At 55.8% G+C, this 15456-nt stretch overlaps 5 non-coding genes and 1 pseudogene across 5 annotated transcripts; all 6 read left to right on the top strand.

Moving 5' to 3' along the window:
- Positions 1 to 1595: 1595 nt before the first annotated feature.
- On the top strand, positions 1596 to 1779 carry LOC135245390 (U2 spliceosomal RNA). Its single transcript, XR_010327218.1, has one exon. It is a non-coding gene; the product is annotated as a U2 spliceosomal RNA (small nuclear RNA).
- A 423-nt stretch (positions 1780 to 2202) lies between these two features.
- Positions 2203 to 2319, top strand: LOC135245417 (U5 spliceosomal RNA). Its single transcript, XR_010327234.1, has one exon. It is a non-coding gene; the product is annotated as a U5 spliceosomal RNA (small nuclear RNA).
- Positions 2320 to 8113: 5794 nt separating this feature from the next.
- Positions 8114 to 8292, top strand: LOC135245392 (U2 spliceosomal RNA; annotated as a pseudogene).
- A 407-nt stretch (positions 8293 to 8699) lies between these two features.
- LOC135245416 (U5 spliceosomal RNA) lies at positions 8700 to 8816 on the top strand. Its single transcript, XR_010327233.1, has one exon. It is a non-coding gene; the product is annotated as a U5 spliceosomal RNA (small nuclear RNA).
- A 5933-nt stretch (positions 8817 to 14749) lies between these two features.
- On the top strand, positions 14750 to 14938 carry LOC135245391 (U2 spliceosomal RNA). The gene has a single exon (XR_010327219.1). It is a non-coding gene; the product is annotated as a U2 spliceosomal RNA (small nuclear RNA).
- A 384-nt stretch (positions 14939 to 15322) lies between these two features.
- Positions 15323 to 15439, top strand: LOC135245379 (U5 spliceosomal RNA). The gene has a single exon (XR_010327211.1). It is a non-coding gene; the product is annotated as a U5 spliceosomal RNA (small nuclear RNA).
- The last annotated feature ends 17 nt before the right edge of the window (positions 15440 to 15456 follow it).

Below are 15456 nucleotides of genomic sequence, written 5' to 3'. Positions count from 1 at the left end.
TTTGGGAGGGGCTCGGGGGCTCGACTAAATCGGGCAAAGTCCCAGATCAAATTTTATGGTACGTAGAGGGCCAGGGTGGATGCCTTGGGTGGGCTGGGGGTTTCAGAGGGTCCGCTCAGGATACTAGGAGTGGATTTCGGGGGAGACACGGCCGAGGACGCGAAGAGAAATTGGAGGAGGAGGTTGGGGGGGTGGAGAAGAGACTAGGTCTGTGGTCGGGAGGCGCCTTACCTTAAGTGGTAAGGTTATGGCCCTGAAGGCGGACATCTTGCCGTCCCTGACCTGGCTAGGGTATTTATCATGCCCCTGTGCATGCGCAGGGAGTTGACCAGGAAGGTGTTCCGGTTCCTATGGGGGGGATATGAATATATACAACGGGCGGGAATGTATCAGGCGGTGGAGGAGGGGGGTAGGGATGTCCCATGCTTCCCGGTGAAGTTTGACGGTATGTTCTTTTGTAATATGTGTGCGGCACTTGTGGGGGAGAGGGTGCACAAATTTCAACTTTTTGTTCGGTTTTGGGTGTCGGGGTACTTCCGTTCCCTGGTAGAGTGGGACAATAAGGTCCCAAGGGCGGAGGTGGCTCCGGCGCATTTTTTGTATATAGTGAGGTGGGCAAAGAGGAAGGAGGTGTGGGGGAACAGGGAGCTGGCAATGGACCATCGGCGCCTATATAAGGTGCTGAGGGACAAGATGCGGCCGGGGGAGGGTTTGCAGGGGGGAGTGGGAAGGGAAGGATGGGTGGCCGTGCAAAAAAAAGGCCTGGAAAACAGGTTAAAGGACCTGAACTGGCTGGTGGCGCATGGACGGTTGCCGGTGCGGGATACCCTGTACCGGCACAAGTTAACAAGGAACAGGTACTGTCCAAGGCGGGGGTGTGGGGAGGAGGAAACGGTGAGGCACGTGTTTTGGGGGTGCGGGTTCGCACAGGAGGTGTGGGCTGGGGTGAAGGGTAGGTATGGGGTTTTGAGGGAGCTGCGCCAGGAGATGGTGCTCTATGGCGACGGCCTGGAGAGGAAAGGGGGAAGGGAGGGCTTCTTGACTCTGTTGCTCCTTAGTGTTGTGAAGCACAAATTGTGGGTGGCTAGAGGAGAGAGGGGAGCAGTGAGGCAAGGTTGGACAGGGAGAGGGGTGGTGGAGATGGTGAAGGTGGAGGTGGAGCGGCGTTTCCAGGGGGAAGTGCTGCGGTGGGGGTTTAACGCCGCAAGAGAGCGGTGGAAAGGGTTAATTTGAGGTTACTATAGAGGGGGTGTTTCATGGTTTGGGGGACGTGTTTAGGAAATGCTTTTGTTTCAGGAGGAAGGGGAGGGGAGGGATGGCTTAGCGGTGTAAAATGGAGTGGGGGCGAGTAAGAATGGTGGGGGGGCCTCTAATAGTGAGGATTTTTGGGCAAGGTGTCTTTGGAAGGGGTGTTTTGTGGGGAATGTGTTTGGATGGTGTATAGAGGTACTGATTTGTGTTTGTGTTGGGTGGGTTTTTGGGGGTTTGTGTTTTGGATTTCAAATGGGGGGGGGGCTGCTATGGGAGATCTGGACTTGGACTTGTGGGTTGGAAGGGAAAATGTGCATGTAATGTGTTGTGATGGTGAGTGAATAAAATTTTTTCAAAAAAAAAAAAAAAAAAAAATCTGTTCTTATCAGTTTAATATCTGATACGTCCCCTATCTGGGGACTACATATTAAACGGATTTTTGAGACTGGGAGTCGGAGAAGGAGCTTGCTCCGTCCGCTCCACGCATCGACCCGGTATTGCAGTACGTCCGGGAACGGTGCGCCTCTATTTTCGGGTGCAAAGGAAATGCTTCTGCTTCTGCTTCTGCTTCTGCTTCTGCTTCTGCTTCTGCTTCTGCTTCTGCTTCTGCGTGGAGTAGACAAGCAACTGAGTCCTTGTGGGGTTTTTTTTTTTTTTAAATGAAATAAAAGAAATAGTTTTATCGTGTGTGTGTCGTTCTTTCTATCTATCTATCTATCTATCTATCATTCTCCGTCAGCTAGCTGGGTGAGTGAAGTTGGTTAAGTAAGTCAGCTAGCGAGCCAGTTTGCAGCGGTCCGTGGCTCGCTTGCGCCCTCTGCCAGTCGGGCGGTTATAGCGTCTCCTCTCCCTCTTCTGCGGATAACGCGCGGGGGCGCCGGCGGTCAACTCCGGGCCTGCGGCTCCGGGCCGGGAGGGCCTACGGCGGCTGGTGACGGCGAGAGGCCACGTGTGCTCGGGTTTCTCTTCATCACGCACAAATCTTTCGCCTTTTACTAAAGATTTCCGTGGAGAGGAACACTCCTGAGTTTGTGCTATTTTTGGATGCTCCGTCCGCCGGACGGGGCGACTTTTCTGTTCTTAAGAGAGCTTGTTGATGACTTGTTGCCATGTGTCCCTGGTTTGTGACTTGTCAGGTACATGTGTTCTAGAGTATGGACTGTCTCCTTGCTTGCTTAGCTAGGCAATTACATAGCTGTTCTGCGAGTGCTCGTGTAATTAAACGGCGACAAGAGCCTTCACCATCGCTTCTCGGCCTTTTGGCTAAGATCAAGACTGCGGGAAGGCGATGGCAGTTCGGGAGGAAGGAGTACCGGCCTATCGGGTGCGGTTAAGGAACACTGTACGGTTCGAGATGGACGATCTGGAGAAGAGGAAAAGTTTTACGTTGGATTTTTTTGTCGCAGAAGTACTGAAGAAGACCTTGGCGGTGGAAGCAAGTACAGTTTACTGTCTGCAGGACTTTTCTAGCCGAGGTTTCTTCGACGTTACGTTTTTTTCAGAGGCAGCGTGTTTTAATTTGCACTCCCGTTTTGTGGAGAGGAAAGAAGCACCAGCTTTACAAGGACTGCGGGTGGAGTTTTTGTATTCTAAAGCGATTCGGCCCTTGACGATCCATATTTATAACCCTTATGTCCTTATGAGGAAGACATCATCTGTTTTTTGAGGCGCTACTGCATTGATGTGCGAGAGGGAGTGAAATTGAAGGACAGGTATGGGTTTTGGAACGGGAAGCGGCGCTTCATGGTCCGGTTTAGGCAGGATCCTCTGGGGGTGGGAGGATATGCCCACCCGCCTGGGGCCTTCTCCATCAGCCCCGACAGGGGATACCTGAACTATCCGGGCCAGCCAATTTACTGTCGGCGTTGTGGCTCCTTTGGGCACGTGAAGGGGGTGTGCAACTCAGACAGGTGCAGATACTGTCTGTCTGGGGAGCACGCCACCAAAGATTGCACGGCTCCAAAAGCATGCAGTCTGTGTGGCAGTACCGAGCATCTTTTCCGGGCATGCCCAGAACGGAGCAGGTCCTATGCAGATACGCTGCGTATGGACCAAGAAGGACTGGATCACTATGTGGGGCCACTAGGGGGCTCAGCTAGCCTTGGAGGGCCGGCGGTAGCAGGGAGTTCAGGAAGAGAGGCCTCAGAGGGACGGCAGGCCGCTGGGGCGGAGGGGGGGCCGGGGTCCGCTCCCGCTCCCGCTACAGTTCCAGTTCCAGTTCCTGTGCTTGGTCCAGTGGAGGAGACGGCAGTGACTACAACACCTGCGCCTGCACCTGCGCCGGCAGTGGGGGCTGGTTCGGATCCGGGGCCCGTGTCGGGAGCTGTGCCTGCTGCGGGTCCTGCGTCGGGCCCAGTGGGAGAAGCAGACACAGTGCCGGGCGGCGCGCCGGAGCCTGAGAGAGGTGGTGATGGGGTGGTGGATCCAGATTATGCGCAGGATCCCGTTCCGGTTCAGGATAAGCGGGGCATGATACCAGGGTTTGCTCCTCGTGAGGCGACGGCTTCGGCACGCGGGCCTGGCCTGGCCAACAGCGCGGGGTTCGTGCAGGTCTTTGGACCGGGGCCAGTGCAGCACCAGGGGGGCACGGCTGGAGCAGCGGGGGAGCAGGCCCCCGGCGGAGTGGGGGTCTTTGCGGTGAGAAGAGCTAAGGCCGGATTTGCAGGGGATGGGTCACAGGAGCTGTTCCTGTCGTCGGGGCAGAGCGTTACAGGAGAGGGACTGACCCATTCGGAGGAGGGGGTCGCGCTTCTGACCACTGCGGACCTGGCTACGCCGGCAGAGTGGGGAGACAGTCCGTCGATGGAGGAGGGGGCAGTGGCGGACTGGGCCGTGGCGTCGGTGAGGAAGCGACCCCCCTCAGGTGGAGAGGACTGCCCGAGAAAGGTGAAAGCGGGACCGCAGATACTCCTGGCCAACAGGTTTGAGGTGTTGGCGGGAGCATCGGAGGGGGATACTTTGGGTACGGAGAGGGAAATGGAGATGGAGGTGGGGTCCCCTTCTGGGTTATTGGAGGGATGGGATGTGGAGGGCCTTGTAGAGGCCATGGGGATGGAACCTGGGTTAGGGGGAAAGGATGGGAGGGGGGGGGGTGGGGCTGGAGGGGAGGTTTGATTTAAGTTGTGGTGTGTGTTATGTTCACAGGGGATGGTTTAAAATCTTTAAAAAAGTTATGATGGGGTTTACTGTCATTACTGTGAATGTACGGGGCCTGAGAGACCCTGTAAAGAGGACGGCAGTGTTTATGTCACTAGCTGCAATGAGGGGTGATGTGTTTCTAATACAAGAGGCCCATTTAAAAGATCAGGGGGATGTGGAGGCCTTCTCTCGGGAGTGGGGTTGGGGGCCCTCTGCTTGGACTGTGGGCAACGTGCATTCCGATGGGGTGGGGATTTTATTTAAGGGGAATAGTTTCAGGGTTGAGGAGGTGGTGGGGGAGATAGCTGGGAGGGTTTTGTGGGTGGATTTTTGTATAGGGGGCTCGAAATTTAGGGTCATAAATGTTTATGCACCAGCGCAGAGAGGGAGAAGGTTGGAGGTATTTAGAGACTTGCCCAGCGTTTTATGTACTGCCCGGAGCATAATATTGGGGGGGGATTTTAATGTCTCTCTGGATAGGGCTGACGGGCAGGGAGGTGCTGGGGGGATGGAGGCCGAGGTGGATTACTCGGCTAAGGCCCTGGCAGCCCTGGTAAAACAATTTGGCCTGGTGGATGTATGGAAGGAAGTACATCCGGGAGTGGCGGGTAACACCTGGCGCAACTCTAGGGGGGCTGCCAGCCGCTTGGATTATGTTTTCGTGGGGAAGGGGCAATCCGGGCTGGATGCAGCCCTGCTGCCAATGTGGATGTCGGACCATGATGCGATCTCGGTGTCCGTAGCGAGTAATGAGCAGGCTTGGGGGCCAGGCTTCTGGCGCCTTAATGTTTCGCTGTTAGAGTTAGAGAGTTTTAGACGTAGCTTTGAGGCTTTCTTTCCATCCGTGCGGGCCTTGCGGCCATTTTACCACTCGGTGGCGGAGTGGTGGGAGGACGCAAAGGTCCGCATCAGGGCCTTTTGTATTGGGTTTGCTGCAGCGGAGCGAAGGCGGGCCCGGGCTCAGGTAAGTAGATGGACAAGCTCCCTGACATATTTGCACGGACTGCTCAATGCTGGGGTGAGCGTCAGGTGGGAAGTAGTCCAGGGGGTAAAGGACCGCATTAGAGAGCTCCTAGAGAGGAGGGTGCGGTCCCTGGCTTTCCAAGGCCGGGTCCGAGAGTTGGAGGAAGGGGAGAGGCCCTCTGCTTATTTCTTTCAGGCAGCGAAGGCAAGGCGGGAGTCCGCAGCTATGCATAGCCTGGAGGGGGATGGCGGGCTTGTCACCAGGCCGCAGCAGATGCTGGAGGTGGCACAGACCTTCTACAAAGGCCTGTTCTCCGAGCGGGATTGTGACCCTGCTGAGCAGGAGGCCCTGTTGGGGGCCATTGAAAAGAGAATGGGGGAGGAGGAAGCACAGGTGCTGGAGGCACCCCTATCATTGGGGGAGCTCACGGCGGCAGTGCGCTCCATGAGGAGTGGGAGAGCCTCGGGGAGCGATGGTCTCCCCAGGGAGTTTTACAGCACCTTTTGGGAGCTGCTGGGCCCTGACCTCCTGGAGGTCTATAAGGTCCTCTTGGAGAAGGGGACCTTGTTGGACTCCATGAGGAAGGGTGTTCTGGCGCTCGTGTTTAAGTCCGGGAGCCGCACGGAGCTCAAGAACTGGCGCCCGCTAACTCTGCTCACAGCCGATTACAAAATACTGGCAAAGGTGGCGACTCTTCGCCTAAAGCAAGTAATGGGCAGGTTGGTGAGGCAGGACCAGACGTGCGGCGTCCCCGGGAGGTCGTGCAGCTGGAACTTGCTGCTGATCCGGGACGTGCTGGACTGGGTGGAGGAGCGCAAGCTGCCTCTTGCTCTAATAAGCATAGACCAGGAGAAGGCTTTCGACCGGGTCCAGCACAGGTTCCTGTTCCGGGTACTAGAGCGCTTGGGGGTGGGTCCCCAATTCATTAGTTGGCTGCGGACCCTGTACAATCAGGTGTACAGTGTGGTCCGGGTGAATGGGTTCCTGAGCGGGGCAGTGGAGCAAGCTGGTGGGGTGAGGCAGGGGTGCCCGCTCTCGCCACTGCTCTATGTCCTGTATATGGAGCCGTTTGCCGAGTTGGTGCGCCGGGACCCAGGGGTGGATGGAGTGTTGATTCCGGGGGCGGCGGGCGAACGGCTGAAAATACAGCAATATGCAGATGACACCACACTGTTTGTTTCGTCCGTCGCCTCCTTGAAACGTACTGGTGAACTAGCTGGGCGTTTTGCGGCGGGAACGGGATCAAAAATCAATTTAGAGAAGTCCTCAGTCTTGTTTTGTGGTGGATGGAGGGAAGGGACAGGCGAGTGTGGGGACTTCACTAGATGTGAGGGAGGGCTTAAAGTGCTCGGGGTATGGTTCTTCCCAAAGGACAGTGCCAGGAGGAACTGGGAGGCCCGGTTGGCGGTGGTCCGAGCGGTGTTGGGGAGGTGGGGCTGCCGGAAGCTCTCCCTGTCAGGGAGGGTAATGGCAGTGAAGGTGGTGCTACTGCCGCTGTTGTTGCATCTGGCATACGTCTTCCCGGTTCCAGCGTGTGTAAGGCTGGCCCTCACGCGGGCCATTTTCCGGTTTGTGTGGGGCGGGCTGTACGAGTACGTGAGCCGAGAGGTCATGTACAGGCCGGTGGCAGAGGGCGGAAGGGGCGTGTTGCGGGTGCCGCTGAAGCTAGAAATCCTGTATAGCAGTTTTGCGTGTAGGTGTCTGCTTCAGCGATTCCCGCACAAATGGTTTTATTTCGCACGCATGTACCTGTCCTTTGCGTTAAGGCACCTGGTACCAATTTCAAACCTGGTGCCTCGGGCGGAAGTGCTCACACCGGCGTACCAGGCCGTGGTACGGGTAATGAGGAGGGACATTTCACTGGTCGTCAGGGACGTCCTCATGAACCACAAAGCCTGGTATAGTGCTCTGGCTGAGAGGCTTGGTCTCCCAGTTCCTGTGGTCCCACGGGGGGTGGAGTGGGACTTGGTGAGCGGCGGGAGGGCTCCAGGGATCGTGCGGGACCTACACTGGCGCTGCGCGTTGGGGCGATTGCCGGTGCGGGAGGTCCTGCATAGGCATGGGTGCTCAGGTTGCTCCTTGTGCCCAAGGGGTTGTGGGGCAGAGGAGACTGTGGGGCATTGCTTTTGGGAGTGCCCGTTCTCAGCAGCTTTCTGGGGCCTGGTACAGGACCTGTTGGGAAGAGGCAGGGCAGTAAAACTGACCAGGGAGTTGGTGCTTTATCGGAGGGGTATGGGGGCGGTGGGTGTTGCGGACACTAGGTTGCTATGGGATGTACTGGGCTACGCCAAATGGGCCTTGTGGGAAGACAGGGTGGCAGTAGTAGGGCGGAGAGTAAGGGTGATGACACCCGCACAGGTATTTCATAAATTCAAGGGGAGGGTGGGGGAGAGGGTGAGGGTGGATGGCGTGGTAAGGGGCTGGGAGTGGGTGAGGGCAAATTGGGGAGGGTGGGATCGAACTTTTGTTTGGTAGGGTGGGTAGAGGATCAAGGTTTTTGGGATTTTGTGTTTTGTGTGTGGGTCATGTTTTGGTGGAGGTTGGTTTCCTTAAAATAATTGGGGGGGGATGTGTGTGTGGGTGGGTGGGTGGGTTAGATCTGAGTTTGTGGGTGGGTGAAATATAGGTTTTTTAGTTAGTCTTGCAGCCTTTGGGTTTGGGTTTTATGGAATGTATTAGTTATTTGGGTATGGGAATGTACGTTTGGGAATGTTTGTGATTGTATGCTGTGTACTGTACACTGAATGGTAAATGTGCAAGACATTTCTAATAAAAAAAAAAAAAAATCTGTTCTTATCAGTTTAATATCTGATACGTCCCCTATCTGGGGACTACATATTAAACGGATTTTTGAGACTGGGAGTCGGAGAAGGAGCTTGCTCCGTCCGCTCCACGCATCGACCCGGTATTGCAGTACGTCCGGGAACGGTGCGCCTCTATTTTCGGGTGCAAAGGAATGGGCTTCTGCTTCTGCTTCTGCTTCTGCTCTGTTCTGCTGTGGACAAGCAACTGAGTCCTTGTGGGGTTTTTTTTTTTTTTTTTAATGAAATAAAAGAAATAGTTTTATCGTGTGTGTGTCGTTCTTCTTCTTTCTATTTTTCTATCTATCTATCTATCTATCTATCTATCTTCATCCGTCAGCTAGCTGGGTGAGTGAAGTTGGTTAAGTAAGTCAGCTAGCGAGCCGGTTTGCAGCGGTCCGTGGCTCGCTTGCGCCCTCTGCCAGTCGGGCGGTTATAGCGTCTCCTCTCCCTCTTCCGCGGATAACGCGCGGGGGGGACAACTCCGGGCCTGCGGCTCCGGGCCGGGAGGGCCTACGGCGGCTGGTGACGGCGAGAGGCCACGTGTGCTCGGGTTTCTCTTCATCACGCACAAATCTTTCGCCTTTTACTAAAGATTTCCGTGGAGAGGAACACTCCTGAGTTTGTGCTATTTTTGGATGCTCCGTCCGCCGGACGGGGCGACTTTTCTGTTCTTAAGAGAGCTTGTTGATGACTTGTTGCCATGTGTCCCTGGTTTGTGACTTGTCGGGTACATGTGTTATAGAGTGTGGACTGTCTCCTTGCTTGCTTAGCTAGGCAATTACATAGCTGTTCTGCGAGTGCTCGTGCAATTAAACGGCGATAAGAGCCTTCAGCACGTAGGTAGCTACCGTGGCAGAGGACGTGGGGCTTTGTGGGTGGAGCTGAGGTGACGGCCAGAGGTCCCGGGGGAAGCGTCGAGGGGGCCCCGGACCAATGGCGAGCGGGGACTGGGTCCGGCCAGACCCCGCGATCGGATTCCCAGCCCCCTGGGCGGCGGCGGCCAGCTGTGGCCAATTTTTAGGCCATCGCTTCTCGGCCTTTTGGCTAAGATCCAGGGATTGGAGATAGAGAAGGCGATGTCGACTTTTGAGGGAGGAGTGCCGGCCCATAGGGTGCGGCTGCGGAACACCGTTCGTTTTGTTGCAGAGGATGGATCGGATCGAAGAAAAGGGTTTGGTTTGGATTTCTTTGTTCAGGACGTGCTGAAGGATCTGCTGAAAGTGGAGGCAAGTGATGTTTTTTGTTTACAAGATTTTTCAAATAGAGGATTTTTTGATGTAACTCTTTATTCGGAAGCAGCTTGTTTTAAGTTATACAATCATTTTGTGAATTGCAAGGACGCGAAGCTGCTGCAGGGAATTCGCGTGGAGCTGCTTTATGCCAAAGCGCTGCGGCCTCTGACGGTTCATTTGTATAATCCGTTTGTTAGGGAGGAGGACATTTTAAGTTTTTTGTTAAAGTATTGTTCAGATGTCAAGGAGGGGGTCAAGCTCAAAGACCGGTACTGTTTTTGGAACGGCAAAAGGCGATACATGGTGCGCATCAAGGAAGACCCACAGAGTGTGGGAGGGCACGCGCACCCCCCTGGAGCTTTTGCCATCGGGCCGGATCGAGGTTACCTGTGGTATCCTGGGCAGCCGGTTTACTGCCGGAAATGTGGGTCCTTTGGGCATTTGAAAGAAGCCTGCACCACGGTGCGGTGCAGGCACTGCATGTCGGGGGAACACCAAACTAAAGATTGCGCAGCCCCAAAATCCTGCACGCTGTGTGGGAGCTCAGGGCACCTGTTTCGAGGGTGCCCCGACAGGAAGGCCTCATATGCGGCCATGTTCCAGCATGGAGGCAGTGATCGGGCAGGTGTGCGGAGGAATGCGGGGGAGGGAACCTCCGCAGTAACGAGGCAGGCCTTCGGACCGGCTGTGCCTTTGGATCCAGCTCCGGCCCCGGGCCCGGCTCAGGGTTTTGCTCAGATTCCCGCTCCTGCTCCGGGTCCGGCACAGGCCCCCGCGCCTACTCCGGTTCTGGTTCAGGCTCCAGTTCCAGCTCCGGCTTCTGCTCTGGGTCCAGCTCCAGCTCCTGCTCCAGCTCCTGCTTCTGCTCCGGATCCAGCTCAGGCTCCGGTTCCAGTCCCGGCTCCAGCTTCTGCTCCGGCCCCTGCTCCTGCCTCGGATCTGGCTCCTGTTCTGATTCCTGTTCCGGGTCTGACTCTGGCCCCGGATACGGATCCGGCTCCGGTTCAGTATCTGGTCTTGGTTCCGGCTCCGATCCCCGCTCCGGATCCGGCTCCGATCCCCGCTCCGGATCCGGCTCCGGCCCCAGTGGTGACTCCGGTCCCGGATCCGGGTTCGGTCCCTGCTCCGGCATTGGTTCCGGTTCCTGATCCAGTTCGGGCTCCGGCTCCGGGACAGGGTTTGCTTCCACCTGCAGTCCCAAGCCAAGCATTACCTGGGTTGTCTCTGGCCTCGTCTTCTGTGGACGTGCAGTCACCGATGCTATGGGAGGACAGTCCCGCCCCAGAGGGGGGGGGATGTAGCAGAATGGGCAAAGGTGGCTGTGCGGAAGCGCGCCCATTCAGGAGACCCAGAGGGGGTGAGAGAGCCAAAGGACGGTCCTGGCATCCCGCTGAAGAACCGGTTTGAGGTACTTGGGGGAGCAGCGGAGGGGGAGAAGTCCGTTTTGAACTATGAAATGGACATTGGGTCTCCGTCCAGTCTGCTGGAGGGCTGGGACGTGGAGGGATTGGTGGAGGCAATGGGGATGGGAGCGGGGGCAGAGGGGGGAGAGGGCCCCTTGGAACGGGGACCGGATTGAGCACAGGGGTGGTGGGTTCTGGGTCCAAATTTTTTGGTGAGTGTACTTTTGGTTATTCGATATGGAGGTGAGCATAACCACCTTAAATGTACGGGGTTTGAGGAACCCCATGAAGAGGGCTGCTTTATTTTCCTCACTGGCTGCAATGCGGGGGGAAATTTTCTTGCTGCAGGAGGTCCATTTGAAGGACGAGAAGGATGTGGCAGCCTTCTCAAAGGAGTGGGTGTGGGGGCCATCGGGGTGGTCAGTGTGCAATGTCCACTCGGATGGGGTAGGAATTTTATTTAAGGGGCACAATTTCATCATAGAGGAAGTGGTGTGGGTGCACGCGGGCAGGGTGATGTATATAGACGTTAATTATAATTTTATAAAGTTTCGTGTTATAAATGTGTATGGCCCCACGCAATGTGGACAACGCCTGAGCATTTTTAAAGGGCTGACAGGGTGCCTGTCCACAACAAGGCAGATCCTGCTCGGCGGGGATTTTAATGTTTCTTTGGATGGGGTGGGGGACAGCTCGAGTGGGGGAGATTACTCCGCAAGGGCCAGGGCAGAGCAAGTGCGGGACTTCGCCCTGGTCGATGCCTACCGGCTGGTACATCCTGGGGGGTCCGGAGTCACTTGGCGGAACTCCAGAGGGGCGGCAAGCCGCCTTGATTATGTGTTTGTAGGGAAAGAGCTGGCGGGCATTTCGTGCGCACTTCTCCCGTCCTGGGCATCAGATCATGACATGCTGCGGGTGGCTTTCCGGGTGGACGGGACCAGGTGGGGCCCAGGTTTTTGGAAGCCGAATGTGTCCCTGCTCGACTCAATGGCTTTTAAAACTGCCTTTAAAAACTTTTATAAATCGGTGCAGAACCTACGGCCGTTCTACACTTCAATAATTGAGTGGTGGGAGGCAGCCAAGGTGCGCCTTGGGCAGTTCTGCCGCAGCTTCAGCGTCAGGCAGTGGCGAAGAGAACGCGCGGAAATAAGAAGGTGGCTCGAGACGCTGGCGTACCTGCACGCGCAGCTAAACAACGGTAGGGTGGTGAGGTGGGAGACCTATGAGGGGGTGAAGGAGCGGGTTAGGAGCCTTCTGGAGGACAGGGCTAAGGCTCTGGCTTTCCAGGCACGGCTGAGAGAGATGGAGGAGGGGGAGAAGCCCACCTCCTTTTTCTTTCAGTCGGTGCGGGCGGCACGGAAAAGAAGGGTGGTGGAGGGTTTGAGGGAAGCAGGTGGGCAGATACGCACAGGGGCGGAGGAGATGGTGAGCATAGCCTCTGAATTATATGCAGAACTGTTTAAGGAGCAGCCTGTGGATGGTGAGGCAAGCACGTTTTTTCTGAGTAGGGTGGCAGAGGGGGTGCGGGCAGCCCTGGAGCTCCCCATTAGTAAGGAGGAGCTCCGAGGGGCGCTAGGGGGCATGAAAGAAGGCAAGGTGCCGGGGTTGGATGGTCTCCCTAAGGAGTTCTACTCTGGGTTCTGGGACGTGCTGGGGGATGACCTGTTAGAGGTGGTGCAGGAGGTGTTTCGGCAGGGGGAGCTGGCACCGTCAATGAGGGAGGGGGTGGTGACCCTGTTACATAAAAAGGGAGATCCGGGGGATCTCCGTAACTGGCGTCCCATCACCCTCCTGTGCGTGGACTATAAGCTGCTGGCAAGAGCTCTGGCAGCACGGCTGGGTCTGGCCATGCCTCACCTTGTGAGGGAGGACCAGACATGCGGAGTGGAGGGGAGGTCCACAATTTTAAATTTACAGTTGGTACGGGATGTTTTGTTTTGGGTGGGGGATCGGGGCTTGCCTCTGGTGGTGGCTAGCCTCGATATGGAGAAAGCGTTTGATAGGGTGAATCACGGGTTTTTGTTTAGCGTTTGGCTCGGTGCGGGTTTGGTGGGGGTTTTTTAAAGTGGCTAGGGATAATGTACAGCGGTGGGGGAAGCAGGGTGAGCATAAACGGGCACTTGGGGGTTTTTGAGGCAGGAGGGGGGTCAGGCAGGGGTGCCACTGTCACCCCTCCTGTACGCCCTATATGTGGAGCCACTGGGGAGGCGATTAGACGGGAGGGGAAGATCAGGGGGATCTCAATCCCGGGGGAGGAAGGGAAGCTCTCAAAGTGTCCATGTATGCTGACAATATGACCCTGTTTTTAGGGACAGAGAGGGGTCTGGAGGTGGCGTTGGGGTTGGTAGAGGAGTTTGGGAGGGGCTCGGGGGCTCGACTAAATCGGGCAAAGTCCCAGATCAAATTTTATGGCACGTGGAGGGCCAGGGTGGATGCCTTGGGTGGGCTGGGGGTTTCGGAGGGTCCACTCAGGATACTAGGAGTAGATTTCGGGGGGGATACGGCCGAGGACGCGAAGAGAAATTGGAGGAGGAGGTTGGGGGGGGTGGAGAAGAGACTAGGCCTGTGGTCAGGGAGGCGCCTTACCTTAAGTGGTAAGGTTATGGCCCTGAAGGCGGACATCTTGCCGTCCCTGACCTATCTGGCTAGGGTATTTCTCATGCCCCTGTGCATGCGCAGGGAGTGGACCAGGAAGGTGTTCCGGTTCCTATGGGGGGGATATGAATATATCCAACGGGCGGGAATGTATCAGGCGGTGGAGGAGGGGGGTAGGGATGTCCCATGCTTCCCGGTGAAGTTTGACGGTATGTTCTTTTGCAATATATGTGTGGCACTTGTGGGGGAGAGGGTGCACAAATTTCAACTTTTTGTTCGGTTTTGGGTGTCGGGGTACTTCCGTTCCCTGGTAGAGTGGGACAATAAGGTCCCAAGGGCGGAGGTGGCTCCGGCGCATTTTTTGTACATAGTGAGGTGGGCAAAGAGGAAGGAGGTGTGGGGGAACAGGGAGCTGGCAATGGACCATCGGCGCCTATATAAAGTGCTGAGGGACAAGATGCGGCCGAGGGGGGGTTTGCGGGCGGGAGTGGGAAGGGAAGGATGGGTGGCCGTGCAAAAAAAAGGCCTGGAAAACAGGTTAAAGGACCTGAACTGGCTAGTGGCGCATGGACGGTTGCCGGTGCGGGATACCCTGTACCGGCACAAGTTAACAAGGAACAGGTACTGTCCAAGGCGGGGGTGTGGGGAGGAGGAAACGGTGAGGCACGTGTTTTGGGGGTGCGGGTTCGCACAGGAGGTGTGGGCTGGGGTGAAGGGTAGGTATGGGGTTTTGAGGGAGCTGCGCCAGGAGATGGTGCTCTATGGAGACGGCCTGGAGAGGAAGAGGGGAAGGGAGGGCTTCTTGATTCTGTTGCTCCTTAGTGTTGTGAAGCGCAAATTGTGGGTGGCTAGAGGAGAGAGGGGAGCAGTGAGGCAAGGTTGGACAGGGAGAGGGGTGGTGGAGATGGTGAAGGTGGAGGTGGAGCGGCGTTTCCAGGGGGAAGTGCTGCGGTGGGGGTTTAACGCCGCAAGAGAACGGTGGAAAGGTTTAATTTGAGGTTAATATAGAGGGGGTGTTTCATGGTTTGGGGGACGTGTTTAGGAAATGCTTTTGTTTCAGGAGGAAGGGGAGGGGGAGGGATGGCTTAGCAGGTGTAAAATGGAGTGGGGGGCGAGTAAGAATGGTGGGGGGGGCCTCTAATAGTGAGGATTTTGGGCAAGGTGTCTTTGGAAGGGGTGTTTTGTGGGGAATGTGTTTGGAGTTTGTATAGAGGTACTGATTTGTGTTTGTGTTGGGTGGGTTTTTGGGGGTTTGTGTTTTGGATTTCAAATGGGGGGGGGGCTGCTATGGGAGATCTGGACTTGGACTTGTGGGTTGGAAGGGAAAATGTGTATGTAATGTGTTGTGATGGTGAGTGAATAAAATTTTTTCAAAAAAAAAAAAAAAAAAAAAAAAAATCTGTTCTTATCAGTTTAATATCTGATACGTCCCCTATCTGGGGACTACATATTAAACGGATTTTTGAGACTGGGAGTCGGAGAAGGAGCTTGCTCCGTCCGCTCCACGCATCGACCCGGTATTGCAGTACGTCCGGGAACGGTGCGCCTCTATTTTTGGGTGCAAAGGAAATGCTTCTGCTTCTGCTTCTGCGTGGAGTAGACAAGCAACGAGTCCTTGTGGGGTTTTTTTTTTTTTTTTAAATGAAATAAAAGAAATAGTTTTATCGTGTGTGTGTGTCGTTCTTTCTATCTATCTATCTATCTATCTATCATTCTCCGTCAGCTAGCTGGGTGAGTGAAGTTGGTTAAGTAAGTCAGCTAGCGAGCCGGTTTTCAGCGGTCCGTGGCTCGCTTGTGCCCTCTGCCAGTCGGGCGGTTATAGCGTCTCCTCTCCCTCTTCCGCGGATAACGCGTGGGGGCGCCGGCGGACGACTCTGGGCCTGCGGCTCCGGGCCGGGAGGGCCTACGGCGGCTGGTGACGGCGAGAGGCCACGTGTGCTCGGGTTTCTCTTCATCACGCACAAATCTTTCGCCTTTTATTAAAGATTTCCGTGGAGAGGAACACTCCTGAGTTTGTGCTATTTTTGGATGCTCCGTCCGCCGGACGGGGCGACTTTTCTGTTCTTAAG

Source organism: Anguilla rostrata, chromosome 18 (assembly GCF_018555375.3).
Source record: "Anguilla rostrata isolate EN2019 chromosome 18, ASM1855537v3, whole genome shotgun sequence".
NCBI lineage: Eukaryota > Metazoa > Chordata > Actinopteri > Anguilliformes > Anguillidae > Anguilla > Anguilla rostrata.
Note: the sequence above shows the minus strand (reverse complement) of the source record. Positions and strands in the feature narration are given on the sequence as shown.